Here is an 8788-nt window from a genome sequence, read left to right as displayed (position 1 = left end):
GCCTAAGCCAACATCATGCAGTTGAAGACTCTGCATAATTGCCAGAAATATAAGGTACATTCCTTCACTGCAAATTCTCTGAGGAGTGATGAAATCCAAAGCCTTTTTGTGCCTCTCCTCCCATACACAAATTTTCCTGGTTAAAGTGATCTCAAAATATACTTTACCTACAGATATGCATTGTTAGGAAGACAATTTGCCCACGAAAGCAACATAACCTAATTAAAACTTATTCCTTGGGCACTTAGGTGGCTCAGGTTAAGTATCGGACTCTTGATTGCGGCTCAGGTCGTGATCTCGCCATGCTCAGCAGGAAGTCCCTCCCCCAATAATTCCGAATAATTAAGCTAACCTTAAAATGACTCATTGCGGGGCGCCTGGGTGGCTCAGTTGGTTAAGGGTCTGCCTTCAGCTCAGGTCATGATCCCAGGGCTCTGGGATCCAGTCCCTTATTTGGCTCCCTGCTCTTCCGGGGCCTACTTCTCCCTCTGCCCCTCCCCAACTCGTGGGCTCTCTCGTACTCTCTCATAAATAGATAAAATCTTACCAAAAAAATGACTCATGGGATTGTAATAAAAATCGTTGCTTTTTTTTTGAAAAAGATTTTATTTATTTACTTGACAGACAGAGATCACAAGTAGGAAGAGAGGCAGGCAGAGAGAGAGAGAGGAGGAAGCAGGCTCCCCGCTGAGCAGAGAGCCCGGTGTGGGACTCGATTCCAGGACCCTGGGATCATGACCTGAGCCCAAGGCACAGACTTTAACCCCCTGAGCCACCCAGGCGCCCCAGTAAATAAAATCTTTAAAGAAAAAAAAAAAAAGAAATACTTTAAAGAAAAATACTATATGTCAACATCAGAAAACAGAACAATTTGAAACAGTATAATTGTCTAACTAGAACCGCTATAGTATGGTTTACCTTCATAATGGATTATCACAGACTTTAGGAAAGGTAATGGGAACTCTAAGGATATGAAAAAACAATTCAGACACAATATTCAGTTTAAAAAAGTGGAACACAGGGGCGCCTGGGTGGCTCAGTGGATTAAGCCGCTGCCTTCGGCTCAGGTCATGATCTCAGGGTCCTGGGATCGAGCCCCGCATCGGGCTCTCTGCTCCGCGGGGAGTCTGCTTCCTCCTCTTTCTCTGCCTGCCTCTCTGCCTAATTGTGATCTCTCTCTCTGTCAAATAAATAAATAAAATCTAAAAAAAAAAAAAAAGTGGAATACAATAGCTTATATTCATGGCACAAACAAAAAAAATATATATAGGAGAGCAATCAAAAGTTTTAGATTGCAGTTGTAATAGACTGGGTGTAATTTTTTTCCCTCAAAATTTAAGTTTTTTTTTAAAAGATTTTATTTTATTTATTTGACAGACAGAGATCACAAGTAGGCAGAGAGACAGGCAGAGAGAAAGGAGGAAGCAGGCTTCCTGCTGAGCAGTGAGCCCGATGAGGGGCTCAATTCCAGGACCCTGGGATCATGACCTGAGCTGAAGGCAGAGGCTTTAACCCACGGAGCCACCCAAGCACCCCTCAAAATTTAGTTTATTATTTATTTCAGAGAGAGAGAGAGAGAGAAAGAACATGTGTGTGTGGGCAGAGGGGAAGGGCTGAGGGAGAGGGACAGAGAAACCTTAGCAGACTCCTCCAAACTGAGCAAAGAGCCTGACACAGTTCTGAGATCAAGACCTAAGCCAAAACCAGGAGTTGGACGCTTAGCTGATTGTGCCACTCCAAATTTAGTTTTTTAAAAATTATCTGAAATGAAGAGTTTTATCACATAATCATCTTCTCAAAATACTGGCCCCAGTTGAGTTTCTTTCTCTACCTGCTCCTCTTCTGCTCAGAACAGCTTTCCATTTATTGTCCTCTTCTGTTCGGCTCCACAGCATGAGCTCTTGCCACTCACATTCATGTGAACAAGGTTGACCCAAATAGAAATGGCACATTCCCAGAAGTCACTTGACCATTTCCTCTGTGCTGTGACAGTGTTGAGCCACACATTTTATTGAAGAATTTGTCCTCTTTTTTTCACAAAACAGGGTCTCTCCCCCGACCCCATTATAATGGTTTTCCTTTGAGCATAGCTGTAGCTGTGCACCTGTGCACTGCCTGGACCACAAGGCTTCTCAACCTCTGCATCCTTGGCCTCTTACTACTAGACACCAGTATCATCTCCTCCTAAAAGTCTGACTGCTAAAGACATCTCCAGATGTTGCCAAATGGTTTAAAGGGCTGGGGAGCAAAACCCTGTGGAGAAACACTGGACTGAAGGGATTGCCAGTGGCGGAAGGTGAGAACCTGTAGTTGGCCAGTTATGCCCTCATTTAACCACAAGAGGTCTCCCTAGACCTCATTATGGTTCTAATCTGGCAATTACGGGGCCATGGCCACCACCAAATAGGTTATTTGTGGTGACTGGGTGGGAGGTGACAGCAAAAGGTTTACAACAAAAGCATGAGATCAATCTCCTGTGCAGGAAAAATTCCAAATAAATTATGTAGTTATTCCATAGTAAAGTACAGGAGTATGAATCCCAAAAGTGTGCTGTATGCAGGGACTTCCTACCAAAGAATACAGTATTGAAAGGGGAGTTGGGGGGTGGGTGGCAGCTGGGTGGCTCAGTGGGTTAAAGCCTCTGCCTTGGGCTCAGGTCGTGATCCCAGAGTCCTGGGATCGACCCCCCAGCCCCGCATCAGGCTCTCTGCTCAGCAGGGAGCCTGTTTCCAAACCCCTCTCTGCTGCCTCTCTGCCTACTTGTGGTCTCTGTCTGTCAAATAAGTGAATAAAATCTTTTTAAAAAATAAAAAAATAAAAGGGGAGTGGGGAAGCTGACAAACAGGACCTCAGCCAGGTGTTGGAGGTCAACATCAACACTGATAAATCATATTGATAGTTTATGTCCCCTTGAAATGGTACTTTACCTCCACGATCTTCCTCCCCAAACCCCATAATCTCAGCCTGATTGTAAGAAAAATATCAGACAAGTTCCAGTTGAGAGGCAGCCTACAAATACGTGACCAGAACTCCTCAAAGCTGTTCATTAAACAAGGAAAGTCTGCCCCATGTGAGACTCCCTGCTCAGTGGGGGTCTGCTTCTCCAACTGCCCCTCACTCCGCTCTTGTGCTTTTTCTCTCTCAAATAAGTAAATAAATAAGTAAATAAAATCTTAAAAAAAATTAAAAGGAATCACTTGGTGACTATAATTAGAAATGCCACCATTATGAACCAATCAGTATCAGGCAAGAAAATCAATGATTGATACCAAAGACAACTTAATAGAATAAAGGAGCCCAAATACTTAAAAACAATCTTGGAGATCATTTCTATACTAACAAGTAGGTAAATGTGGCACGATCGTGTCATGAGAATATCCACTGTTAAATCTCACTGATACCCCCCTTGAAGCGGGTTCTATAGTCCAGTACTATATTCAGGTGAGGAAGATTGAGTCTCAAAGGGATAACATAGTTGCTCAAGATCATGGAGCTAGTAAGTAGCAAAACTAAAATTCAGATTTTTACATCTGATTGTAAAGTCTTCGCTTTTGACTCTTGCGCGTTATTTTTGGCCTATATTTGGCAGCCGAGGTTATTAACCTTCATCGTAGAGTTAAGTATTGCATAATTAAAAGGGTGCTGAGCAAAAAACAGAAGTCTGGGGCCTTGGTCAGCTCAGGATATCAATTTCCTTACCAGAAAATTGTGGATAATGATACCCTCACTGGGTTATTTAAAGAGTCAAATGAAAGAATATATAAGAAATTGTCTTGCAACCAGTGAAGTGTGGCATTATATCATTAACACGTTTCTACTTTCTCAGCGTTTTGCAAACATGTCTGTGAGCTAATTGCAAAACGGGATGTGAGCAGATGATTGAAGGGAGCTTCAGAGCAGGAGGCTTACAAGAGAATTGTGTCAGCTTCAAACCTTTGTAAGATCTCAAGTCTGTGGTCTTCATCACTGACTGCACGTATCACCTGGGGAACTTTCAAAGCCATCCGTGCCTAGGTCCTTGGGCCCCAGACCAATTAAATTCAATGGCTGGGAGTAGGGCACAGTCAGTGCTGTGTTTAAAAGGCTCTCCCCGTGATTCTAATATACAATGAAGAGAGAGAACTGCCATTCTAATTGCTCTAAAGTCCAGTTCCATGGGGCCCACCATACCCTTCCCTGCACAGGCTGCTCCTTACCCCTGGAAATTGCTGGAGTTGGAATATTACCATCAGGCAGTGAGGCTAAAATAAAAGTCTGGTCAGCCAAGCTGCTAGGACAGCTGATGATCTTGCCATTTGACTAAAGAAAATGGATCTATTTTGGTTTTATTCAAAGAAGGAAGAGTCCAGTCATGGGAAAGAAAATCCTACAGAGGCCAGCTATGCAATCAGTTAGCACTCTGCCACCATCACCGGCCAGGCTAGCAGAGAGGCCGTTCCCAAGTCTTTGCAAACTCTGCTCTGCAGGTTGATTCATCTGGGCTATCATGCAGTCTGAGAGCCTTTGTTGGGATCCTGGGCCTTGGTGCCAGGCAGACTAAAGCAACAATCAGCTTACAAATTAGCAAATCAACAGTATTCAAAACCTGAGGCCATAGAAGAAAAAAGCTGTTGAGCAAGAATGGCATTAGGTATGTTACAGATTAATGTAATTCAGAGCTAGAAAACCCCTTCTTTTAGAAATAGGCCCATCCAGTTTCCTAAATGTACCTTCCTTTAGGGTCTTTGGTGGAAGAGTTTAGGTTACTGCCAACCACCGCTAAGAGAGAGTACCGAGAAGTCATCTGGGGGAATTGAGGGTCCCTGCCGTGTAGGGTCTGGGCATCACCGTCACAAATCCAGGAACTTACTATGTCATAACTCTCAGAAGTGAGCAGTCTCCTGGGAATAAACCCACATTAACCAAGCTCACAAGAAGTCCAATGCTGAATTACACAATGACCAGACATTAACACCAGATGGTACATTCTCTCCTTGTAAGAATGACAACATTCAGAGCCACATTTGAACCATAAATTATACTTGAAAGTCAAGGATATAATTAAGAAATTAGTTGGGTGATCGTAAAAGATGGTACCATCAAGCTAGCTAGAGCAGCTGGATTCACTCTATCTCTCAGTAAGCGTAACCAGTGAAATAGAATGAAATACCTCAGACTCTGGCTGGGCACCCTCTGTCTGGATCACGCTGGAGAGTCACTGACAAATTCTTGCTCTCCAGGAGTCAGTTTTTCAAACCAGAGATCTCCAAACTTCTTTTCTGGTTGTGTGTGCCTAACAGAAAAAAAAATTATAATCCATTTTTCATACTATCTGTAGATAATTTTGATTTTTTTTTTTTTTTGGTATCATCTTCTTGTCAGACCTGACAAGAAGGTTACTGCTTTTATTGAATAATGTAGCTGACAGCTTATATTAAAGGCAATAGAAATGTCAACCCTACCATTTTACAGTTTGCTTGTGCTTTAATTATTAGTATCCTCTTTAATTTGTGGTTTCTCTGCAGGAATTTTGTTAAGCCCTTGCCCATTTCGTGAGAGTCAACTAAGGGAAAACCTGAGTACTACTGACAATATAATCTGTAAATCCGCTGAACAGGGCTTAGTAAACTGCAAGGTGTTACACGCTATGCTGAGAGGCAAGCAGTGAGTGAGGTACAACTGCCAACCCTCCCGTTGTGGAATTCCCATTCTTCACTGGGATACCTCGGGAATGAATGAGGCTGTTCTTCAGACAACGTATAATACAGTGCATTCACGCAGAGCCTAGAATAATTTGCAGCTTTAGATACAATAGCTATATATAGTCATCCTTAGAACAATAGTTTTAAGTTCTAGAACAATAGTTATAGAAATTATGCCCTAATCCTTAATTGAACAGTGGCACTCTTAAATCTCCATCTACGAGTCCCTGGATGACTCAAGTCAGTTAAGCGTCTGCCTTCGGCTCAGGTCATGATCCCAGGGTCCTGGAATTGAGCCCAGCATGGGGCTCCCTGCTCTGCAGAGAAGCCTGCTTCTCCTTCTCCCTCTGCAGCTCCCCTTCTTTCTTTCTCTGTCAAATAAATAAATAGATAAAATCTTAAAAAAAAAAAAAAACAACCAAACTCTACCTACTTGCTGACTAGGTGAGTCTTTTGTGTAGATGTTCAATATCTTTCATCATATTTTGATTCTGCTTATTGTTATGTCCTGAAGGAAACTTCATCTGAAGATTTGGGGGTGCCTATGGACTCTATTGCTTTGTAAGAACCACGAAATGAGTATGAGGGAGCCATCGTTATCACATTTTACTATTAGGAGAATAGTTTTGTTCAAGCTCAGAAGCAAAAGAGCTGAACAGAGAGTTAATTTGGTTGAAAGGATCAGGATGAACTAGTTTTATACCTCTGTCTTCAGAGATTTCACATACAGGGCTCCCCAGGAGTGGGAAGCCTTCTACAGGGTTTGAAAACTACAGCTCCAGAACATGAAAAAATTGGTTGAGATGGAATTTTGCTATAATTAGTGCTGTGTTATAAGTAAGTCTCCAGGAACTAGAGACAAAGGAGATCCCACGTACAGTTTGTTTGCAATGGATTAAGAACAACAACAAAATTCTGATCTATGTTTTATCCTAAAGATATTATAGCATAAAGTTTTAGAATTTGAACTCTATAGTCAGACAGTGTTGGGTTGTTATTTTTATTTCCTCCACAGAGAATTTAATTTTATTTTTTAATAGGTAATGCCCACACATGATACTAAATGGTAAGGCTCTCCCTCTCATTCCCAAGCTCCCCTCCTCTAGTTCTTCTCCACAGTGGCAACCACAGTTACAAACTTCTTGTGTATTTTCCTAGAGGTAGCAAAGGCATATCAAAACATAGTTGTATATATTACATGTAAATATGTATTTTAAAACAAATGGTGGCATGCTCTTGCTCTGTACAATTGCTCTGCACCATGCTTTTTTTAAAAAAACTTAATTCTTGGAATTTGTTCACTTTTTATTCAATATATATTTATTTATTTATTGAGCATTGTGATAGATTGCAATATTCTCTAGTCCTCATGATAGGGTTACACATCCTACTGACTTTGGAGGCTCTTCTAGTTAAGAAAAGTGTAATAAACTTCTCTCTTGACTTAGGGTTTGGCCATATTTTCTTTGGCCAATGGATTATAGGTAGAAGTGACAGTGTGTCATTCAAAGTAGAGGTTTTAAGGGGCATCATATGTTTTCATGTGCATCTTGTATAGCAGTGGCCCCTAAATGAGAAGATACTAGAAGCCAGTCTAAACCCAACGTGTGTGACCCTCAGCCTAGAGCAGTGCCCTGCATATCAATGATGGAAAAAGAAATGTTTTGGGGTTACTTGTTAATACAGCCAGAAGCAAATTAATGCTGCTATGTGCTTAGACAATTTTCTAGGTGTTTAAGTTCATTAGGGAACAAAAGATCCTCACCCTTATGGAATATACAGACCTACATATTTCTTCTTCTTCCTTTTTTTTTTTTTTTTAAGATTTTATTTATTTGAGAGAGAGAGAGAGGGAGCAAGCGCACAACTGGTGGGAAGACCAGAGGAAGAGAGAGAGAAGCAGACTCCCCACTGAGCAGGGAGCCTGACATTGGGCTTGACCCCAGGAACCCGAGATCATGACCTGAGCCAGAAGCAGATGTTTAACTCATTAAGCCACCTAGGTGCCCCTAGACCTTCCTCTTTTTAATGGCTGCATATTATTCCTTTGTATAAAGACACTGTGATTTATTTAACCAATCCTTTACTGATGGATTTAGGTTATCTCAAAGCATCAGTCTCAAAAGGTAAAAATCATATTTCTAATACAAATGCATAGAAAGCATATATTCAAGTTTTATTTAACCTATAATGAAGAACCCACCAGGATGACAAAGTTGGTTTGAAGGAGAATATGAGGGATACCTGGGGGGCTCAGTTAGCTGAGCATCTGAATCTTGATTTCAGCTCAGGTCATGATCCCAGGGTCATGAGATTGAGCCCTGAGTTGGGGTCTGTGTTGAGCATGGAACCCGCTTAAGATTCTCTCCCACTGCCCCTGCCCCCTTCCCCATGCACTCTTTCTCTCTCTCAAAGAAAAAAAAAGAGAGAGAGAGAGAGAGAAAGAAAGAAAGAAAGAACATCTGAAAATTGAAAATTGTAGTCAGTGGATAAAAAGAAATTCTGAAATAAAATTGTTAATTTTTCAAAAAGATTATTTATTTCATTTGAGAAAGAGCAAGCAAGCAGGGGGAGTGGCAGAGGGAAAGAATCCTCAAATAGACTCCCAGATGAGCAGGGAGCCCAAAGTGGGGCTTGATTCCAGGACCCTGAGAACAGGGCCTGAGCTGAATCAAGAGTCAGATGCTTAACTGACTGAGCCACTCAGGTGCCCCTGAAATTGTTAATTTTCATACAAAACTGGCTACTGGCCTACAGGCTAAAAATAATTTCTGAGATTTTTTTCTACAGGATAGAGGAAATAATCATCTCCCATTATCAGTTTTAGAGAGCTGTAAAATGTCTGGCCTTTCATCAACAGCAAAGTTAAATTCCCTGGAGAGAGTTTTTGCTAATACGAACCATGCTACAATATACTTTTATATTCATTTTTGTGCACATGTGTGAGTGTATCTTAAGGATAAGTCCCTCAAAGTGAACTTTCTGAGTATATTAATTTTTACTTTTGAGAGAGGTTACAAAATTCCCCTTCATAGAAATCATACCAATTTACCTCACTGCGAACATTTTAATGGCTGTTTCTTCATATCTTCTCCAACACAATGTTA

The sequence above is a fragment of the Meles meles genome, chromosome 18 (genome assembly GCF_922984935.1).
Source record: "Meles meles chromosome 18, mMelMel3.1 paternal haplotype, whole genome shotgun sequence".
In the NCBI taxonomy this organism is placed as follows: Eukaryota; Metazoa; Chordata; class Mammalia; order Carnivora; family Mustelidae; genus Meles; species Meles meles.
This window is presented reverse-complemented; position numbering follows the sequence as displayed.